Source organism: Heterodontus francisci, chromosome 7, assembly GCF_036365525.1.
Source record: "Heterodontus francisci isolate sHetFra1 chromosome 7, sHetFra1.hap1, whole genome shotgun sequence".
In the NCBI taxonomy this organism is placed as follows: domain Eukaryota; kingdom Metazoa; phylum Chordata; class Chondrichthyes; order Heterodontiformes; family Heterodontidae; genus Heterodontus; species Heterodontus francisci.
In genome coordinates, this window is record NC_090377.1 from 122,497,443 (window position 1) to 122,521,176 (window position 23,734).

General features: G+C 43.3%; 1 protein-coding gene across 7 annotated transcripts in view; it reads right to left on the reverse strand.

Moving 5' to 3' along the window:
- Positions 1–23,734, reverse strand: part of creb1b (cAMP responsive element binding protein 1b) — a 94,171-nt gene that overhangs the window by 58,344 nt on the left and 12,093 nt on the right. For 2 of the 7 annotated variants that reach the window (XM_068036093.1, XM_068036089.1), the window contains exon 2: positions 10,772–10,851. The exons of 2 other annotated variants lie outside the window; for them this stretch is intronic. The gene's annotated coding sequence lies outside the window, so the exon portion shown is untranslated. Of the gene's footprint in view, positions 1–8,287; positions 8,309–9,643; positions 9,818–10,771; positions 10,852–23,734 lie in introns of those variants that run through there. 3 more of the 7 variants (XM_068036091.1, XM_068036095.1, XM_068036096.1) reach the window with 3 other exon arrangements.

Genomic DNA, 23,734 nt, shown 5'->3' on the forward strand with positions numbered 1-23,734 from the left:
AGCGGATACAAGCTTAGCCTGTCCAATCTTTCCTCGTAAGACAGCCCACCCATTCCAGGCATTAGTAAACCTTCTCTGTACTGCCTCCAACACATTTACATCCTTTCTTAAATAAGACCATCAATACTGTGCACAGTACTCCAGATGTGGTCTCACCAATGCCCTGTATAGCTGAATCATAACCTCCCTACTTTTGGATTCAATTCCCCTCACGTTAAATGATAACATTCTATTAGCTTTCCTAATTACGTGCTGTACCTGCATAGCAACCTTTTGCGATTATGCACTAAGACACCCAAATCCCTGTGCATCTCAGAGCTCTGCAATCTCTCACCATTTAGATTCTTTTTTATTCTTCCTGCCAAAGTGGACCATTTCACACTTTCCCACATAATACCCCATTTGCCAGGTCTTTGCCCACTCACTTAACCTATCTACATCACGTTGTAGCCCCCTTATTCCTCTTCACAACTTACTTTCCTACCTATCTTTGTGTCATCAGCAAATTTAGCAACCATACCTTCGGTCCCTTCATCCACGTCATTTATATAAATTATAAAAAGTTGAGGCCCCAGCACAGATCCCTGTGGTACACCACTCATTACATCTTGCCAACCAGAAAGGACCCATTTATGCCTATTCTGTTTCCTGTTACCTAACCAATCTTCTATCCATGCCAATATGTTACCCCCCACACCATGAGCTTTTATTTACTGCAATAACCTTTGATGTGGCACCTTATCAAATGCCTTCTGGAAAGTACAATACATCCACCGGTGCTCCTTTATCCACAGCACATGTAACTACCTCAAAGAACTCCAATAAACTGGTTAACCATGATTTCCTTTTCACAAAACCATGTTCACTCTGCCTGATTACCTTGAATTTTTCTAAATGCCCTGCTATAACATCTTTAATAACAGCTTCTAACATTTTCCCTAAGACAGATGGTAAGCTAACTGGCCTGTAATTTCCTGTTTTCTGTCTCCCTCCCTTTTTGAATAAAGGAGTTACATTCGCTATTTCCCAATCTAACAGAACCATCCCCAAATCTAGGGAATGTTGGAAAACTAAAACTAATGCATCAACTATCTCACTAGCCATTTCTTTTAACACCCTAGGATGAAGTCCATCAGCACCTGGGCACTTGTCAGCCTACAGCTCCAACAATTTGTTCAGTACCACTTTCTTGGTGATTGTAATTTTCTTGAGTTCCTCCCTCCCTTCCATTTCCCGACTTACATGAATACTGGGATGTCACTTGTATTCTCAATGGCGAAAACCGATGCAAAATGCTTGTTCAATTCATCTGCCATCTCCTTATTATCCATTAATTCCCCAGACTCACTTTCTATAGGGCCAATGTTCACTTTGTTAACTCTTTTTAAAATATCTACAGAACTCTTACTATCTGTCTTTAGATTTATAGTTAGCTTTCTCTCGTACTCTAATTTTACCTTCCTTATCAATCTTTTAGTCATTCTTTGCTGTTTTTTATATTCTGTCCAATTTTCTGACCTTCCTCCCATCTTTGCGCAATTATAGGCAGTTTTCTTTAAGTTTGATACTATCTTTAACTGTTTTAGTTAACCACGGATGGTGGGTCGCACCCTAAGAATTTTTTTCTCTCGTTGAAATGTATCGATTCTGTGTTTTCTGCAGTATCGCCTTAAATGTCTGCCACTACATCTCTATTGACCTATCCCTTAACCTGATTAGCCAGTTCACTTTAGCTAGCTCTGCTTTCATGCCCTCATAATTGCCCTTATTTAAGTTTAAAATACTAGTCTTGGACCCACTCTTCTCGCCCCCAAACTGAATGTAAAATTCAATCATATTATGATCACCATTACCAAGGGGCACCTTAACTATGAGGTCATTAATTAATCCTATCTCGTTGCACAATACCAGGTCTAGTATAGCCTGCTCTCTGGTTGGCTCCAGAACGTACTGTTCCAAGAAATGACCTGGACCTTGGTGTACAGGGCACAATTTCAAAGTTTTTGGATGATACAAAACTTCGAAGCATTATGAACTGTGAGGAGGATAGTGTAGAACTTCAAAAGGACATAGACAAGTTGGTGAAATGGGCAGAAAGGTGGCAGATGAAGTTCAACGCAGAGAAATGTGAAGTAATTCATTTTGGTAGGAAGAACATAGAAGAATACAGAATAAAGGGTACAATTCTACAGGGGGTGCAGGAGCAGAGGGACCTGGGTGTATATGTGCATAAGTTATTGAAGGTGGCAGGACAGGTTGAGAGAGCAGCTAATAAAGCCTACAGTATCCTGGACTTTATTAACAGGGACATAAGAGTACAAGAGCAAGGAAATTATGTTGAACTTGTATAAGACACTAGTTCTGCCTCAGCTGGAGTACTGTGTCCAATTTTGGGTGCCGCACTTGAGGAAAGACGTGAGGGCATTGCAGAGAGTACAGAAAAGATTCATGAGAATGGTTCCAGGGATGAGGAATTTCAGTTATGAAGACAGATTGGAGAAGTTAGGACTGTTTTCCTTGAAGAGAAGGCTGAGAGCTGATTTGATAGAGGTATTCAAAATCATGAGTGGTCTGGACAGATAGAGAGAAACTGTTCCCACTCACGAAAGGATCGAAAACGAGAGGGCACAGATTTAAAGTATTTGGCAAGAGAAGCAAAAGTGACATGAGGAAAAACTTTTTCACGCAGCGAGTCGTTAAGGTCTGGAATGCGCTGCCTGGGAACATGATGGAGGCAGGTTCAATTGAAGCATTCAAAAGGGAATTGGACAGTATATGAAAGGGAAAATGTGCAGGGTTATGGGGAGATGGCAGGGGAATGGAACTGAGGGAGTTGCTCTTTCAGAGAGCTGGTGTGGACACGATGGGTCGAATGTCCTCCTTCTGCGCTGTAACGAATCTGTGATTCTTTCATGTGTTCTCTTAGCTTTCCTAATTTCCTTTTTGATTTCACCGCTCCATTTTCTATACCCCTCTCGGCTTTCGGTAGTGTTGATGCGTCAGACATAAGCTTTCCTTTTCTGCCTTACGTTACCATGTAAGCTCCTTGACATCCATGGGGCTCTAGATTTGGCCGTCCCACCCTTTTTCTTTGTGGGAAGATGTTTACTCTGAAACCCTTGAATCTCTCCTTTGAATGCCTCCCACTGCTCCGACACCGATTTACTTTGAAGTAACTGTTTCCAGTCCACTTTCACTAAATCACCCCTCAGCTTAGTAAAATTAGCTCAATTGAGAGCACTAACCCCTGTTCTATCCTTGTCCTTTTCCATAATTATGTTAAAACTGATTGAATTATGATCACTACCACCAAAATGCTCTCACTGCCACTCCTTCCACCTGCCCAGCTTCATTTCCTAAAATTAAGTCTAAAACTGCACCCTCTCGTTGGACTTGCTACATACTGGCCAATAAAGTTCTCCTGAATGCACATCAAGAATCCTGCTCCCTCAATTCCTTTCACACTAAAACTATCCCAGTTGATACTGGGCTAGTTAAAGTCCCCTATCACTGCCCTATTGTTTTTGCACTTCAGATATTTGTCTACATATCTGTTCTTCTAACTCCCTCTGACTGTTAGAGGGTCTATAGTACACTCCCAGCAGTGTGATTGTCCCTTTTTTGTTCCTTAGCTCAATCCATATGGCCTCATTTGATGAACCTTCCAACAGATCATCCCTCCTCACAGCTGTAATTGTTTCTTCGACCAAAACTGCCACTCCCCCTCCTTTCTTATCCCCTCTCTATCGCATCTGAAAACCCTGTAACCAGGAACGTTGAGCTGCCATGTGTCCCTCCTTAAGCCTTGTTTCTGTAATAGCTATGATATCAATCTCTCGCCATTTAAATAATATACTGCTTTTCTATTCTTTCTGCAAAGTGGACACATTCACATTTTACCACAGTGCAAACTCAAAGGTGAAAACGACAGAGAGACTCAGCTTTACACCAAAATTGCCCTTGTGATTTAAAAAAAATATATAGCAATTTCTGTGACCAAAGAAATCTCTTGCACCATCTATGGACTTCCTAACAACAGGGCCGTGCTGCCACACATGAAGGTTTTGGCTCAAGATTGGTGCTGCTCTATGGGCCTGGGTGTAGGTTGTTTTCCTACCTCTTCTCAACAAAGCAATACTTAGTGCAGAATATATCATTCTTTTGCCAACAATGGAATCAAAGCACACTGCTCAAGGACACAAAACAATTCTTTGCAGTGGTTTACTTTGTACATAGCCCTGGTGAACTGTATGCTAGCTTTACTTTTGTGATAATAACTGAACTACTTGAAGTTCAACCTTCTCTGGTTTGCTACTACTGACTAAGGATTCCATCTAGACTTGGAGGTGGGCATGATCTTCAGCAGATGTTACAATTATACAATGAGCAACAACCAGTCTTTTACCAAATTCTACAAGAAACCTAAAAACAGAAGAAGCATATTTTAAGTTGTCTTTACCATAACAGGTGACTCATTACACAAATATTTTCTATTTCCTACCCTCAGCCAAATGAACTACTCTACCCTTATTTGAAACAGCAGGACAAAATCAACTAGTTTCAAGATATTTCAAGGACCAAAGCATATCTGTTAAAAGATTTTGCTTGTGTGAATGTAATACAGGAACAGCGTAGAACCCCTGCAACTAATCTGAATGCAAAATCAAACAGCACATTCTCGACTAAATTCCCTCAGATTGCAATCATTTCTGTAGTGTAATTTCTGATTGCAAACTGTCACCCCCTTTTCTGCAAGAAAATTAGTGACATACCCCAGCTGACAGTGCCTTCCCCACCCACTACATAGATCTTAACCTCCATTATTTTGTATTTTTACTATCTGACAAGAATTTTCACAATGCACAGTGGTTAGCACCGCAGCCTCACAGCTCCAGCGACCCGGGTTCAATTCTGGATACTGCCTGTGCAGAGTTTGCAAGTTCTCCCTGTGACCGTGTGGGTTTTCGCCGGGTGCTCCGGTTTCCTCCCACAGCCAAAGACTTGCAGGTTGATAGGTAAATTGGCCATTATAAATTGCCCCTAGTATAGGTAGGTGGTCAGGGAATATAGGGAAGGTGGGGATGTGGTAGGAATATGGGATTAGTGTAGGATTAGTATAAATGGGTGGTTGATGGTCGGCACAGACTCAGTAGGCCGAAGGGCCTGTTTCAGTGCTGTATCTCTAAAAAAAAATAAAGTACTGAGAGACATTGTCTTAATTCACAGCTTCCTTCATTCCTATTTCGTCTTATTAGAGAATAAAACTACCCCAATATATGTTTCATAATACACTGAAACATTAAAAAAGTTAAAAAAACATTACAGAAAGATACAGTGACTCATCTCAACACCTTTATCCTGCACGCTGCAACAAACCTGCAACAGTACTGCCAACCTCAGATACTTCATGGCACATCCCACCCAGCTGACAGCTGCCTTCAGTAATGCATGCAAGAAATCAGGTTTTTGTCACTCACTGCCCAATCCAGGTATACACAGCTTTAGCCCTCCAGTTCTCACGTGCTTTCAGGAGCAGCCATCTTGACGCTCCAAAATCACCACTTCTCTTCCAATCCCTGGATTATAAGGCTGCGTATAATGACACAAGTCCCAGACAGAATGGAGATGATTTGGGTGGTATCCCTGTCAATCATGCCTTTAAGCGACTGGGACTAATTTTATGTACATAATTTATATTATGTTACTATTCACCACTCACTGCATTTTGTTGGAGAAATAATCTTGCTTTTGTCGTGAGACTTTGACGCAGTTATGGTCATGAGTTCTGTTTGTGAAGTTCAAAAAGACTCGAAATAGTCTCTGTTGTTGTAAAGTTGCCTCCAATTCATTGTTTGACACAATGGGGTCAATATTCACTTCAGTGTTCTAACTGATGAATTACTGGGTGTACATATAAAATGACATACCTTATTGTAGTTCATCTGAAAAGATTTTGTCCTTAGTTTTCCATTGCGTCCTACAGTTCTGATTGGGTCATGCTTTTAAGGCCCTGCCTCCCTGTTCCTTCCCAAACTCCAGGTGCCCAACCATTCCTGTCCTTATAACCAGTCATCAATTCCCACCCCACTCAGCCCCAACCCTTGGACTCCTTTATGTGCAGCAACAAGACGATACACACCCCAGCCCAGCGCCCCTCCATACTACTCCCAGAAAGACAAGATTATTTATAAATCTGTCAGAAATGTGGAGCTCGAAGTTTCCCCCCAGAATTATGTGGCAGCTGAGAGGAATATTAGAGTTGAAGACATACAGTAAAAAAGTAGATAAAAACAAAGAAAGTGTGTGAGGGTATATATCCACCCCCACATATGAGAAAAGGATATGTGCGTGGAAGGCAATTGGACAGCCATACACGAAGAGAGAATCTGACAGAGGCAGAGACATGCATAAAATCAAAAGACCTTATAAAAAGCACAGTGAGAGAAAGAAACAGAAATAGTAGTTAACAAAGAGAGAGAGAGAGTGGGGAGCAGGGACTCAGAGACATATTTACAAGAAAATTCTTCTTTTTGCCCATGGGCCTGGAGCAATGTCTCACAGTTCTGCAGACAGGGAGTCATGATCAAGGGTCGGGTTGGGATTGAGAAAAAGATCATTGGAGCAGGGTACACAGAGGTAATTGAGTCCCCAAGTTATATATTCTGTCCGTATTTTTATATATTTGCATTATAAATTCCTGTGCCTGCATTTGTAAAGGGCAGTGCCTATATAAACTTGTCACGCTGTAATTACATCCTCCTGCCCAGTTTTTGCAGCACATCCAGTGGGAGGAGGGTGTATTTACAGTGTGACAAGTTTACATTGGCAGTTACCAGTCTAAATGTGGACATATGTCTTGGGAAAATTGACAGCAAGCATATAAATAAACAAACAGCATGTTTTTTCAATACTAACAGTTAATGGAAACCTCATGGAAAATCAGTGACCAAAAAATGTTGAATCCTCAATCTACCACTTAAATGTTGTCAAAATGATATTGATCCTCTCATTTCACCTGCCAATTCCAATTCAACAAACTGCAGTTGCATTGTTGAAACTGAACTTTTATCAATGGAACAGTATATAAAGAATGATGGAGCAACAAATATTTTTGTAGCTCTAACTGTTGAGCATTATCAGTATATGGAGTTAGAAGGAATCAGGATCACGTGAAATTACAAGTTCAAAATTGATGAGGCAATAGTTGGAAAGTTTCGGATGAACATTATTCGATCAACCTGAAGTTTCCAGGTGTCTCTCAAATTTCTTCCCTCAAGCTGTTATGGTTGTCACTGCAACTCTTTGTGGCCTGCTCCATTTTCCCCAGCCTCATTAAGTGGCAAGGCATTTTAGTGAAACAGTTCCTTTAAAATCAAATTCTTAGGAGACTGGGTAGGGCTGTGGGTTGGAATATTGGTCTTTTATTTCTGGGTTTAAATCCAGACCAAAATGACTGGATGATATCAGTTATTTGGCTGTTAAAAGACCTCCATGAAGCAGGTTTGGACAGTGTCATGGTTATTATCTGGCAATAATTGACAAGATCGCCCATGGTGCATTTACATTACATATATAGCTTTGATATAAAATGGAACCCCTTTGTCACAACTGCACAGTTATTGCAACCTAAACCCAGAGTCATGGTCCATCTTCAAGGAAGCCAATCTTGCTCCACTTTGCCCTAGACAGTTAGGCCCCGATTCCAATTCGCACCACACAAGCTCAGTGCCAATGCAGAATGAAGACTGCTTCACACTGCAATGTAAAGGCACCCCGGAGAACAGCAAGAATGACTGGTGTGGATTACAGAAACTACACCTATCCTGGGGGTACTAAATACCAACAGTGTTAAAAATAGGAAAAGCATTCTGTTCTCCAGCACTGATAATTCTCATGTTGATAATGCCAAAAATATAAAAATCAAAGTAACAATGTATAATCAAGAGCAACCCACATATGCTACCACCTCCTACTAACAAAATAACGCATCCTTTATACGGCAGTGTGAGGAAGGCTTCAGCCATAATTTGATAACTATGCTAACTTAGTAACACTACAACAGACTACATGTTTAATCCTCAAAGGTTCACAAACCCCATACCATGTTGATAAGCAATTATTCTGACAATGTGATTAAGTCAATTCTTGCTCACCAGACCCACCCCATAGAACTTACACAAGAGACAACGTGCACCAGTGCTGCTAAGTCCTGTGAAAAGGCATGTATTACTCACCACCTGTTAAAAGTACTACTGTACAGCACCTAAAATTTCACTTGCCAACTGACCTGGGTAATCACCACCCGAGCTGAAAACAAAGGGCGGCACAGTGGCGCAGTGGTTAGCACCGCAGCCTCACAGCTCCAGGGACCTGGGTTCAATCCTGGGTACTGCCTGTGCGGAGTTTGCAAGTTCTCCCTGTGACCGTGTAGACTTTCGCCGGGTGCTCCAGTTTCCTCCCACAGCCAAAGACTTGCAGGTGATAGGTAAATTGGCCCTTGTAAATTGCCCCTAGCGTAGGTAGGTAGGTGGTAGGGAATATGGGATTACTGTAGGGTTAGTATAAATGGGTGGTTGTTGGTCGGCACAGACTTGGTGGGCCTGTTTCAGTGCTGTATCTCTAAATAAATAAATAAAGCAACTCAATTTGCAACTAAGATTGATAATGACCAGATAATCTGTTTTAGTGATGTTGATTGAGGAATAAATATTGGCCAGGACACTGAAGAACTCCCCGGCTCTTAAAAATAGCATGTGATATTTTTTACAACCATCTGAGTGAGCAGACAGCGCCTATATTTAACACTTCATACGAACGATGCCACCTCCTACAGTCCAGTACTCCCTCAGTACTGTATTGGGAGTGTCAGCCGAGATTTTGTGCAATGGGAGTTGAACCCGCAACTTTATCACTCAGAACTGAGAGTACTACCAATTGAGTGACCTTAATGTGGAGAAATCATTTCAGGATTTCTTTTAAAAAATTGATCAGGCTTGGATACGAGACATCCTACAGAATGACAGTTGCAGTCCAACCCACAGAGAATGCCATTATCGTGATTGGAAATTTAAATTTATCATTACAATTGGACCCACTAGGAAAGGGTGCAGCAAGGAGACAAAATTTCTTCAAATTTTCTGGGAATTTTATGCAGCACTTCTGCACAAAAAAAATTTGAGAGCACTGAATCTGTATGCCACTACTGATACCCAACAGAAAACCAATGGCTGGATCTGAAATTAACATGTATGAGCATGCAGAGTTGAGGAAAACAGGTTGGGGGAGGGATGACTATCTTTGTTAAGAAAGGAATAACTAACTGAGTGAAGCTGGGGCGTGAGGGATATCAGGAAATATAGTGAGTTAACAGTTTGGCTTCAACTAGAGTTCAGGGGAAATATTAGGGTGTTACAAATCACCAAATCAAGGGATAAAGATCTGTAGCCGTGCAATCAAATCAAGAACATAGTTAATGATGTAAGATTTCAATGATCCAATTTTGAGATGGTAAATAAGGGGACAGGCACAGTTTTTTTTTATTATTCCTTCAAGAGATGCAAGGGTTACTGGCAAGGCCAGCATTTGTTGTCCTTGAGAAGGTAGTGGTGAGCAGCCTTGTGGAAGCAAGTTCCAGGTTTTTGACCTTGTGACAGTGAAGGAACAGTGATAGTCAGGATGGTGAGTGGCTTGGAGGGGAACTTGCTGGTAGTATTCCCATGCTGCCCTTGTCCTTCTAGGTGGTAGAGAACGCAGGTTTGAAAGATGGGAGACGTTTCTTGATATGACCGCTTCTCAGCTCAACAAGTTGAAACAGGTACTAGTGAAAACAAGATTAAAGGTTTTATAAAATGAGTCACAGATGATGGGTGACCTGTAAGTGCAAACTGAGACCACTTTTACAAAGTTTAGGTGCAATGTAATAGGGTGGCGTTGAATTTTAAAATAGGTTCAATGTGCAGAACTGACAAGACAGACAGACTTGCATTTATATAGCACCTTTTACAACCTCAGCATCCCAAAGCATGTTATAGCCAAGTGCTTTTTGAAGTGTAATCCTAGTTGTTGTAGGAAATGCAACGCCAATTTACAAACAGGATGAAATATTTTGTGAAAGTATTGATCAGCATCTGAATTCAACTCCAAGGCATGAAACAATCTTAGTCATGCTCAGAGGGCACATGTATGCCACACTTCACTAACACAGAGACATTTCACATCAGTTACAGAATGAGTGCCCATTTCCCAAAAGGGGAAAAAATTAAAATAAAAGGAGCTGGGAGAGAGCAACATATTAGAATTTAAAAAGTGTAATTTTACTGTGGACGGTCGAGGCTTTGTAAATGCTCTTCAGAAACTGATTAAAACACATTCCCTGCTGTAAAAATGGGGAGGGAGGTTGAACATTGTGGTTTCTTTACGATGTAACTTTGCTTATTTGATGGTGTCTGAATTGTAGGTGCCTAGAGGTTTGGAAAGGGCTTTTTCTTTATAATCCCACTCTTGCCCACAAATGCCCAAAAATTTGACACTGAGCCACGTAAGGATATATTAGGGCAGGTGACCAAAAGCTGGGCCAAAGAGGGCGGTTTTAAGGAGGAGAGAGGTTTACATAGAATTTATAGCACAGCAACAGGCCATTCGACCCAATGCTGTTTATGCACAAGTTTTCTCCCACTATTTATTTCATCTCACCCTAACAACATACTCTCCTACACATTCCAGCATCTACATTTAGAAAAGGTGTCATAAAATTTTAAGTCAAATTTCCTACCTAACAAAATTAGTAATAGCTGGCTTGTCCCATGCAGACCACTTCAGAGATATCACTGTCAAATAGGATCCACCTGCAATCTGAAGAGAAAATATTGATTTCAATGGGGTTCATAATTTTGAACTGGCTTCGGAGCCTACCTGGAGCTGCCCAACTGAGAAAATGTTAACTGGAGTGTTCAGTGCATCCAGTGGATAATATGTTTTTTTAGGTTCTGGTGGCTGTGCATTAAGTGCCAAGCCATGCCAAAGTTACGATTTTAATCAACATGAATAGAATCTCTGCAAGGTGAAGACAGCTCGTCTCCATCAACGGACAGAAAGAGACCTAAAATGGCCTGCTTCAGGTTAAGTGGCAACCGAAGGGAAGTCAATTACATTTAGAGAGAATTAAACAAACATTGAAGGAATGCTCGACCTTGTGAGTTAATTCCTCTTCCATCAAGTTTTGAAATTCCTTTAAGAATCCAAATTTCCTTACCCAATGCCGACTCAAAATAAGATCACAAAAATTTTGGTACAACTGCAACTCCTATTCAATCTTCTTTTTGAAAGTCCATATACAACACCTTGTATTTATCTAGTGCCTTTAGCATAATAAAATGACTCAAGGCGCTTCACAGAGACATTATAAAATAAAATATGCCACGTAAGGAGATGACCAAAAGCTTTAAGGACTTTCTTAAAGGGAGAGAGAGAGGTGGAAAGGTTAGAGAGGGTATTTCAGAACTTCGGGCCGAGGCAGCTGAAGGCATGGCCACCAATGGTGGAGTGATTAAAGTTAGGAATGCTCGAGTGGTCAGAATTAGAGGAGCACATATATCTCAGAGGGATGTAAAGCTGGAGGAAATTACAGAGATAGGGAGGGGCCTGGCCATGGAAGGATTTGGCAACAAGGAAGAGAATTTTAAAGATTAAGGCATTGCTTAACTAGGAGCCAATGTAGGTCTGCAAGCACAGGATTAATAATAGTTGAATGAGATTTGGCGCGTGTTAGGACATGGGCAACAGAGTTTTGGATGGCCTCAAAATTAGAGAGTAGTATGTGGGAGGCAGGCCATGAGTGCATCAGAACAGTCAAATCTACATGTAACAAAGGCATGGATGAGAGTTTCAACAGTATAACAGCTGAGGCAGAGGCGGAGTAGGTGATGTCATGGAGGTGGAAATAGGCAGTCTTCGTGACAGCGCAGATATGTGGGTGAAAGTTCATCTTGGAGTCAAATATGACACTGAGATTGCGAACAATTTGATTTAGTCTCAGACAGTTGCCAGGGAGTGCGATGGAATAGGTGGCTAGGGAACAGACTTTGTGGCAGGGACCGAAGGCAATGATTACAGTCTTCCCAAAATTTAACTGGAGGAAATTTCTGCTCATCCATAGCTGGATGTCAGACAAGCAGTCTGACAATTTAGAGACAGTGGAGGGGTCAAGAGAAGTGGTGATGATGTACAGCTTGGTGTCATTAGTATATATGTGGAAACTGACCTGGTGTTTACGGATGATGTCACTGAAGTGCAGCATGTAGATGAGAAATAAGAGAGGGCTAAGGATGGATCCTTGGGGGAACAACAGAGGTAACGGTGCAGGAGTGGGAAGAGAAGCCATTGATGGAAAATTTCTGGCTATTAGATAGATAATAATAGAACCAAGCGAGTGCAGTTCCATCCAGCTGAAGGACAGTGGAGATGCGTAAGAGGAGGATGGTGAGATCAATGGTGTCAAATGCTGCAGACAAGTTGAGAAGGATAAGGAAGGATAGTTTGCCTTCCTCACAGCCATCATGGGATGTAATTTGTGACTTCGATAAAAGCTGTTTCAGTACTGTGGCAGGGGCAAAATCCTGATCGGAGGGATTCAAACATGGAGTTCCGAGGAAGATGGGGACAAATGTGGCAGGCAATAACATGTTCAAGAATTTTGAAGAAAAGGAGGTTGAAGATGTGCGGTAGTTTGCAAGGATGGAGGAGGTCAAGGTTAGTTTTTGCTGAGGAAAGGGATGATGACAGCAAGTTTGAAGGAAAGAACAGAACTGTGAACAATGTCAGCTAACATGGGAGCTAGGAAGTGATGTTGGGTGATCAGTATAGGGTGGAGAGAGCAGGAAGTGGGTTTCGTGGACAAGATGAGCTTGGATAGGGAATGAAGGGAGATAGGAGAGAAGCTAAAGATACAAGTTCAGGGCTAGGGCAGTGGGGAGCCTTGGAGGAAGTTTGGCCCAGTGGAAGGGAAGTGGCAGAGGCAGCTGATCAGATCGTCTCAATCTTGGTGACAAAGGAATCCATGAGCTTCTCGCATTTTTGTTGGAGGTGAGTTCAAGACGAATGTTTGCAGTAGAGAAAAGAAGCTGGGGGGTTACCTTTGCATCCAGGATGATCCTGAAACAGTGAGCAGTTTTCACAGATGAGAGCAGGAAGCGATAGTTCTTTTTGGCGTCCTGCAAGATCTGGTGACGAATGGCTAAACCAGTTGTCCACCACATCCGTTCAAGTCTGCATCCCTTTGACTTAAGGGAGTGGAGAGGAACGGAGAGGCAGCAAGGTTCAGGAAGAAATTCCAGAAGGGATGCACAGAAGGCCAGAATTGGAGGAACCCAGAGTTCTCATGGGTTGTAAACAAATCAACTTCACTATCCTGATCAACCCTTATTCATTATTTCAAAGAACTCAATCAACTCAATCAAGACGGCTTTCATTTATTAACACATTTTTCCAAGTGCCAATTAATTTTGTCCCTGATAATTGTCTCTAAAAATTACCCCAACTATATGAAAACAGAGTTTCAAACACGTTCTTAATTGGCTGAACTGATATGCTGTTTAAAAAAGGAGAGGGGGATAAACCCGGCAACTCCAGGCCAGTTAGCCTGACAGTGGTAGTGGGGTAATACTCCAGTGGTCTGACATCACCCCCATGTCTAAGGAGGACTGGAAGATTGCGTCCAGAGCCTCAGAAATTTACACTCTCACTTCCCTCAATAACCTATGATGTATCCAGTCCAAACGAGGTGACTTTTCTACTTTGAGCTTTACAAATCTTCTGTAAGTATCTCCTCTATACCTCCTCCTTTAGTGACACAAGAAGCATTCTCTTCATTAGGGAAGACAGACTCAAAGTACTCATTTTGTACTTCAGCCATGTTTTCTGCCTCCACAGATTATTTTCTTTTTAGTCCCGAATTGGCCCCAATCTTCCTCTGACTACCCTTTTACTACTTATGTTTATAGAAGACATATGGGAGCCCTTTGTTGAGACCCACTGAAATATTCTCCTGCACTCCCTTTGCTTCTTGCTTCCTTTTTCTATTCTCAGTACTTTCAATATGTTGCTTGGTTCTCTACTGAATTATGAATCTGGCATTCATCATAAGCCTCACCTACTTTTTGTGTTTTGTTTTAATCTAGTCTACTTGAACTATGCCCCCTCTGAAGGCCTCCCATTGCTCACATTGTTCTACCTGCCAATCTTTGATTCCAATCCACCTCAGCCAGATCCATTTTCAATTCATTTATGCCAAACAGAAGTATTAATGGTTTTAGGTCTCCTGATATTGGTGGTAGTTGGGATGCAAGAAATTTGTGGTAATTTCAGTTAAGACATGAAATTATTTTGGCTTATAAAGTACAATTTTCTCCCCCACCCTGTAACATTTTAGTTATCAAAGTGGACTGTGAGCAGCTTCTTGTAGGAAAGTCCACATCAGAGCAGTGGGAATCATTCATAAAGGAAATTGTGAGAGTTCAGGGCCAACATGTTCCCGTAAAGATGAAGAGTAGGACCAACAAGTTTTTTAAAATTCATTCATGGGATGTGGGCGATGCTGGCCAGGCCAGCATTTATTGCCCATCCCTAATTGCCTTTGAGAAGTTGGTGGTGAACTGCCTTCTTGAACCGCTGCAGTCCATGTGGGGTAGGTATACCTACAGTGCTGTTAGGAAGGGAGTTCCAGGATTTTGACCCAGCGACAGTGAAGGAACAGCGATATAGTTCCAAGTCAGGATGGTGTGTGACTTGGAGGGGAACTTGCAGGTGGTGGTGTTCCCATGCATTTGCTGCCCTTGTCCTTCTAGTTGGTAGAGGTCGCGGGTTTGGAAGGTGCTGTCTATGGAGCCTTGGAGTGTTGCTGCAGTGCATCTTGTAGAAGGTACACACTGCTGCCACTGTGCGTCAGTGGTGGAGGGAGTGAATGTTTGTAGATGGGGTGCCAATCAAGCGGGCTGCTTTGTCCTGGATGGTGTCGAGCTTCTTGAGTGTTGTTGGAGCTGGAACCATCCAGGCAAGTGGAGAGTATTCCATCACACTCCTGACTTGTGCCTTGTAGATGGTGGACAGACTTTGGGGAGTCAGGAGGTGAGTTACCCGCCTCAGGATTCCTAGCCTCTGAACTGCTCTTGTAGCCACGGTATTTATATGGCTACTCCAGTTCAGTTTCTGGTCAATGGTAGCCCCTAGGATGTTGATAGTGGGGGATTCAGCGATGGTAATGCCGTTGAATGTCAAGGGGAGATGGTTAGATTCTCTCTTGTTGGAGATGGTCATTGCCTGGCACTTGTGTGGCGCGAATGTTACTTGCCACTTATCAGCCCAAGCCTGGATATTGTCTAGGTCTTGCTGCATTGCTACATGGACTGCTTCAATATCTGATGAGTCACGAATGGTGCTGAACATTGTGCAATCATCAGCGAACATCCCCACTTCTGACCTTATGATGAAGCAGCTGAAGATGGTTGGGCCAAGGACACTACCCTGAGGAACTCCCGCAGTGATGTCCTGGAGCTCAGATGATTGACCTCCAACAACCACAACCATCTTCCTTTGTGCTAGGTATGACTCCAGCCAGCGGAGGCTTTCCCCCCTGATTCCTATTGACCTCAGTTTTGCTAGGGCTCCTTGATGCCATACTTGGTCAAATGCTGCCTTGATGTCAAGGGCAGTCACTCTCACCTCTTGAGTTCAGCCCTTTTGTCCATGTTTGAACCAAGGCTGTAATGAGGTCAGGAGCTGAGTGGCCCTGGCGGAACCCAAACTGAGCGTCACTGAGCAGGTTATTGCTAAGCAAGTGCCGCTTGATGGCACAGTTGATGACACCTTCCATCACTTTACTGATGATTGAGAGTAGGCTGATGGGGCGGTAATTGGCCGGGTTGGACTTGTCCTGCTTTCTGTGTACAGGACATACCTGGGATATTTTCCACATTGCAGGGTAGATGCCAGTGTTGTAGCTGTACTGGAATAGCTTGGCTAGGGGCGCAGCAAGTTCTGGAGCAAAGGTCTTCAGTACTATTGCCGGAATATTGTCAGGGCCCATAGCTTTTGCAGTATCCAGTGTCTTCAGTCGTTTCTTGATATCACGCGGAGTGAATCGAATTGGCTGAAGTCTGGCATCTGCGATGCTGAGGACTTCAGGAGGAGGCAGAGATGGATCATCAACTCAGCACTTCTGGCTGAAGATTGTTGCAAATGCTTCAGCCTTATCTTTCGCACTGATGTGCTGGGCTCCCCCATCATTGAGGATGGGAATATTTGTGGAGCCATCTCCTCCAGTTAGTTGTTTAATTGTCCACCACCATTCATGGCTGGATGTGGCAGGACTGCAGAGTTTTGATCTGATCCGTTGGTTACGGGATCGCTTAGCTCTGTCTATCGCATGCTGCTTACGCAGTTTGGCACGCAGATAGTCCTGTGTTGTAGCTTCACCAGGTTGACACCTCATTTTGAGGTATGCCTGGTGCTGCTCCTGGCATGCCCTCCTGCACTCTTCCTTGAACCAGGGTTGGTCTCCTGGCTTGATGGTAATGGTAGAGTGGGGGATATGCCGGGCCATGAGGTTAGAGATTGTGGTTGAGTACAATTCTGCTGCTGCTGCTGATGGCCCACAGCGCCTCATGGATGCCCAGTTTTGCATTGCTAGATCTGTTCGAAATCTATCCTATTTAACACGGTGATAGTGCCACACAACACGATGGACAGTATCCTCAATGTGAAGGCGGGACTTCGTCTCCACAAGGACTGTGCGGTGGTAACTTCTACCAATACGGTCATGGACAGAAGCATTTGCAGCAGACAGATTGGTGAGGACGAGGTCAAGTATGTTTTTCCCTCATGTTGGTTCCCCCACCACCTGCCGCAGACCCAGTCTAGCAGCTATATCCTTTGGGACTCGGCCAGCTCGGTCAGTAGTGGTGCTACCGAGCCACTCTTGGTGATGGACATTGAAGTCCCCCACCCAGAGTACATTCTGTGCCCTTGCCACCCTCAGTGCTTCCTCCAAGTGGTGTTCAACATGGTGGAGTGCTGAGTCATCAGCTGAGGGAGGGCAGTAGGTGGTAATCAGTAGGAGGTTACCTTGCCCATGTTTGACCTGATGCCATGAGACTTCATGGGGTCCGGAGTTGATGTTGAGGACTCACAGAGCAACTCCCTCCCTACTCTATACCACTGTGCCACCACCTCTGGTGGGTCTGTCCTGCCGGTGGGACAGGACATACCCGGGGATGGCGATGGCAGTGTCTGGGACATTGTCTGTAAGGTATGATTCCATGAGTATGACTATGTTTGACTAGTCTGTGGGACAGCTCTCCCAACTTTGGCACAAGCCCCCAGATGTTAGTAAAGAGGACTTTGCAGGGTCGACAGGGCTGGGTTTGCCGTTGTCGTTTCCGGTGCCTAGGTCGATGCTGGGTGGTCCGTCCGGTTTCATTCCTTTTTATTGACTTCGTAGCGGTTAGGTGCAACTGAGTGGCTTGCTAGGCCATTTCAGAGGGCATGTAAGAGTTAACCACATTGCTGTGGGTCTGGAGTCACATGTAGGCCAGACCAGGTAAGGACGGCAGATTTCCTTCCCTAAAGGACATTAGTGAACCAGATGGGTTTTTACAACAATCGACAATGTTTTCATGGCCATCATTAGACTAGCTTTTAATTCCAGATTTATTAATTAAATTCAAATTCCACCTTCTGCTGTGGTGGGATTCGAACCCTGTCCCCAGAGAAATACCCTGGGTCTCTGGGTTACTAGTCCAGTGATAATACCACTACGCCACCGCCTACCCTGAGTAGTCCAGGGAACCCTGGATGTCAAGGGATACAGAGGATTGGATCAGGGGAAAAAAAGGAGGCTTATGATAGATTCAGAGCACTGAAAACAGCAGAGGCCCTAGAGGAGTATAGAAAGTGTAGGGGAGTACTTAAAAAAGTATTTAGGAGAGCAAAGAGGGGGCATGAAAAAACACTGGCAGACAAGATAAAGGAAAATCCCAAGGCGTTTTATCAGTATATTAAGGGCAAGAGTAGGGCCCATTAAGGACCAAAGTGGCAACGTGTGTGGAGCCAGAGGACATAAGTGTGGTTTTAAATGATTACTTTTCATATGTGTTCACTGGGGAGAAGGACAATGTAGGTGTAGAGATCAGAGAGGGGGATTATGATATACATGAACAAATTAGCATTGAAGGGGAGGAAGTAATAGATGTTTTAGCAGGCTTAAAAGTGGATAAATCCCCAGGCCCAGGCTGCTATGTGAGGCAAGGGAGGAGATAGCAGGGGCTCTGACACAAATTTTCAAATCCTCTCTGGCCACAGGAGAGGTGCCAGAGGACTGGAGAACAGGGAATGTGGTACCATTATTCAAGAAGGGTAGCAGAGATAAACCAGATAATTATAAGCCAGTGAGTCTAACATCAGTGATAGGGAAACTATGGGAAAAAATTGAGAGACAGGATTAATCTCCACTTGGAGAGGCAAGAATTAATCAGGAATAGTCAGCATGGCTTTGTCAGGGAGAGATCGTGTCTAACAAACTTGATTGAATTTTTCGAGGAAGTGACGAGATGTGTAGACGAGGGTAAAGCAGCTGATGTTGTCTACATGGACATCAGTAAGGCTTCTGATAAGGTCCCGCATGGGAGATTGGTTAAGAAGGTAAGAGCCAATGGAATCCAGGGCAATTTGGCAAATTGGATCCAAAATTGGCTTAGTGGCAGGAGGCAGAGGGTGATGGTCGAGGGTTGTTTTTGCGAGTGGAAGCCTGTGACAAGTGGTGTACCACAGGGATCAATGCTGGTACCCTTACTGTTTGTAGCATACATTAATGATTTCGACGTGAATATAGGTGGTATGATCAGTAGGTTCACAGATGACACAAAAATTGGTGGTGTCGTAAATAGTGAGGAGGAAAGCCTTAGATTACAGGACGATATAGTTGGGCTGGGCAGTGGCAGATAGAATTTAATCCTGAGAAGTCTGAGGTGATGCACTTCGGGAGGACTAACAAGGCAAGGGAATATACAATGGATGGTCGGACCCTAGGAAGTACAGAGGGTTACAGGGACCTTGGTGTACTTGTTCATAGATCACTGAAGGCAGCAGAACAGGTAGATAAGGTGGTTAGGAAGGCATATGGGATACTTGCCTTTATTAGTCAAGGCGTAGAATATAAAGAGCAGGAAGGTTAAGATGGAGCTGTATAAAATGCTGGTTAGGCCACAGTTGGAGTACTGTGTACAGTTCTGGTCACATTATAGGAAGGATGTGATTGCACTGGAAAGGGTGCAGAGGAGATTCACCAGGATATTGCCTGGGCTGGAGCATTTCAGCTATCGAGAGAAACTGGATAGGTTGGGGTTGCTTTCCTTGGAGCAGAGAAGTCTGAAGGGGACCTGATTGAGGTATACAAGATTATGAGGGGCAGATAGGATAGATAGGAAGCAACTTTTTCCCCTAGCGGAGGAGTCAATGACCAGGAGGCACAGATTTAAGGTAAGGAGCAGGAGGTTTAGAGGGGAGTTGAGGAAAAAATGTTTCACTCAGAGGGTGGTTGGAATCTGGAACATGCTGCCTGATGAGGTGGTAGAGGCAGGAACCCTCACAACATTTAAGTAGTAATTGGATGAGCGCCTGAAACGCCATAGCATACAAGGCTACAGGCCAAGTGCGGGAAAATGGGATTAGATTGGATGGACGTTTGATGGTCAGCGCAGACGCATTGGGCCGAAGGGCCTGTTGTTGTGCTGTATTACTCTAATAAATCAAACACTGTTCCAAATTTATTTTGAAATATATTTATATTTTTTTTAAATGTTTCCTACAGGTATGGCACCAGGAACTAATTTCTACTGATTATCTTGGTCTACAGAAGCTACAAAAACATCAGAGCTTATTTCACATCCTGGCTCTCCCCACCTGGTACAAAGCGACAACTACTATAAATAGTAGCTGTACTGGATAGTCCAGTAATATGATAACTATCGCCACTTGAGAAGGAACCATAACTTAGAAAGTATTTATTTTGTCGCGTTCATTTGTGGAGATATTTAGCACATCATATCTGACCCCAACACATTCACTATTCAACACACGAATCATGCATACACTTGTTTAGCTGCAATTAACTACATGAAAAGAGTTTCAAACATGTTTTTAATTGGCTGGAATGATATGCAATGAATATATTCAGCATTAGTCCATATCTGTAAACACTGTTGAGAAATCTGGCAAGCTGAAACAGAAGAATTATTCACATTACTGAACTTAATTAATTCTCTCCATTCCTCAAGACTCTTGTTGATGTCAGTCAGTAGTGCTGTGATAGATTTCGCATCAGCCTTTTAGACTGCAACAGTCCTAAACTAAATATATGGGCACCATGTATATAAGGGCTATTCATTAGTTTTAAAGACCTGTGGCCTGTTAAGCAAGCCAAAGGCAATGCAATCCATTAATCATACATTATGACAACTTTGGCATTGACATAATAAAAATACAACTATATATGAATTTAATAAATGACAGTAAATTCAAGCTCTGCGAAGATAGTAAAGTCATCCAATAAAGAAAGCAGTCAGAAAACAAGCCCTGCATCCAAGGTATCGCAGTGATCTAACATAAGAAAGTTGAGCTTTTGGATGCTTTAAACAAAGCCTTTTGTTCATCTAACTTCATTTATAAAGGAAGTTTCTTTTTTACCATTTACAAAGGAGAATGCCTCTGCTCTTTCAATTCATAAATGCACTTCTAACTGTGGAAGAGAGATGTACAGACCAGAAAGGGTCTGTGTTAATTTGATTGGTGTCTGCTGGGACAGGACAGTTGGACAGGGGTATGGGGTAGCCCCCTCCCCCCGATCTGGGGACGTCATTCATCATTGCCATGAATGACGACCACTACACAGCATGGACATGATGCAAGCACAAGATTGGGCTCAATCGATAATCAAGAGATCTGCCAACACTCACTTTCCATGCTCAAACACCATGATGTTAGACATGGTAGTGGAAAGTTGTCAGTTTTATAGCATGGCATGCGTCACCAAATTCAGGGGGGGGGGGGGGGGGGGGAGGCAGGGAGAAAATAAGGGAGGGAAATTTTTTTTTAAGTTTCAAAACAGTTTAAAAAATAAAATACTGCAGATGCTGGAAATCGGTAATAGAAAATACTGTACTTGCTTCAAAACTGTAAGTAGCATGGAGTCCAGCTTGATGGAATACTGCTTTAACTTGGGCAATTTGGTAAGTGAGGGAATTCAGCACATTGAGGGAAGAGGTGCTGTTCTGGTCTTTTTCAAAACAAGGAGCAGTACAAGTGAGGGAGCGGGAGGAAGTGAGACCTGGTGAGTAGCTAGAAAGTAAAAGAATGGCAGGAAACCTCAGCCCCGTGGAAGACACATCCTGTGCCATGTGGGGAAATCCTAAACATGTCTTCTGGCCTGGACGACCACATATGCAAGAAGTGTCGCCAGCTACAGCAGCTCAGTGATAGCATGTTTCTGGAGGTGGTCACCTGCAGCTTAACAATGTGTAGGCAGAGAGGGAATGGGTGACTGTCAGAAGCACAAGCAGCATCAGACAGGCAGGGAACCCATGAGTGCAGCTTGCTCTCCAACCAGTATTCAATTCTGAATACTGGTGGGAGTGATGGTTCCTCTAGGGAGTGCAGGCGAAGCCATGCCCACAGCACCATGGGTGGCTCAGCTGCACAGTGCGGAGGGGCGGGGTGCATGGGGAGAAGAGTGCAAGAGCAATAGTGACACAGGATTCAATAGTGTGGGGAACAGACAGGCGCTTCTGCAGCTGTAGACCTTACTCCAGGATGGTAAGTTGTTTCCATGGTGCCAGGGTCAAGGATATCAATGAGTGGCTACAGGACTTTCTGAAGGGGGAGGGCAAACAGAGAGAGGTCAAGGTCCATGTTGGCACCAATGATATAGACAGAAAGAGGGATGAGATTCTGAAGGCAGAGTTTGAGGAGATAGGAGAGAGATGGAAAAGCAGGACCTCAAAATTACTATCTCCACATTACTCCCAGTGCCACGTGCCAGTGTTTACAGAAATAGGAAGATACAGCTGATGAATACGTGGCTGGAGAGATAGTGCAGGAGGGAGAGCTTTAGATTCTTGAGGCTTTGGGACCACTCCTGTGGTAGGTGGGGCCTGTACAAGCGGAGTTTTGCTCATACTGTTGGGGAAGGTTTACTCTAGCTTGGCAGGGGGATGGAAGCCTGAGAGTAGATTCTGAAGGAAAATACAAGAAGTTGGAAATGAAAGGCAGAAAATTAGTAAGCATGTTTGGAAGGCAAAGGAAACAAAGGCTAGAAAATAGAAACAAGGGAGTTTGGCAGCACTAAGTGATATATACTTCAATGCAAGAAGTCTGGGGAATAAGGCAGATGAGCTGAGAGCACAGATTAACACATTTATTTTATTTTATTTAGAGATACAGCACTGAAACAGGCCCTTCGGCCCACCGAGTCTGTGCCAACCAACAACCACCCATCTATACTAACCCCACAGTAATCCCATATGCCCTACCACCTACCTACACTAGGGGCAATTTATAACAGCCAATTTACCCATCACCTACAAGTCTTTGGGGCCACTGAGTCTGCACCAGCCCTTTCGATGAGCATTCGATTCGTCCCACTTGCCTATATTTTCCACACATTCCTGTAATGTTTTCTCATTCAAGCATTTATCCAAATTCCTTTTGGAAGGCTACTACTGAATCGAGAGTCATTTATGCAAAATGTATTGCCTCACACTAATTAAATTCCATCTGCCACTTGCCTGCCCTTTCTGCTAGCCTATCCATATCCTGCTGCAGGGAGTTTGCATTATCCTCATTGTTCGCCACTCCTCCAAGTTTGGCATCAAGGGGAAATTTTGAAATTCTACTCTTATTCCAAGATCCAAGTCATTTATACATAGCAAAAAAGCAGTGGTCCCAGCACTGACCCTTGAGGAAGACAACTGTCTACCATCCTACAATTTGAAAAACAACCATTTACCATGACTCACTGTTTTCTGTCCATAAGCTAAATATTTTTATCCAACTGGATACTGACCCTCCTATTCCACGAGTCTCAATTTTGTTAACCTGCCTTTTATGTGGTACTTAATGAAACACTCTGCTAAAATCCATACAGACCTTCATCAACCTTCTCTGTTACTTCACCAAAAAATTCAATTAGATTTGTCAAGCATGATCTTTCTTGTACAAATCTGTGCTGGCTCTCCTTAATTAACTGAAACCTCTCCAAGTGTCTGTTGATTTTTTTTTCCTGATGTTTCTAAAACCTTACCCACCACTCATGTTAAATTAACTAGCCTGTAGTTGCTAGGACTGTCCTTACAGCCTTTCTTGAATAAGGGTGTCACATTTGCCACTCTCCAATCCTCTGGCACCTCCCCATATTCAGAACATTGCAAGATTAAGGTAAGCCCTTCTGCTATTTCCTCCCCCACTTCCTTCAGCAACCTGGGATGCAAGCCATCCAGACCAGGTCACTTAAATACCCTAAGCATGACCAGCCTTTCACATGGAAATATGATTTCTTGCTATTACTGAGACATGGCTGAAAGGGCAGGAATGGCAGCTCAACATTCCTGGTTACAGCGTTTTCAAACAAGATAGAGATGATAAAAAACAGAGGGGGTCACAGTATTGATTAAAGAAATAATTATAGCTGTGA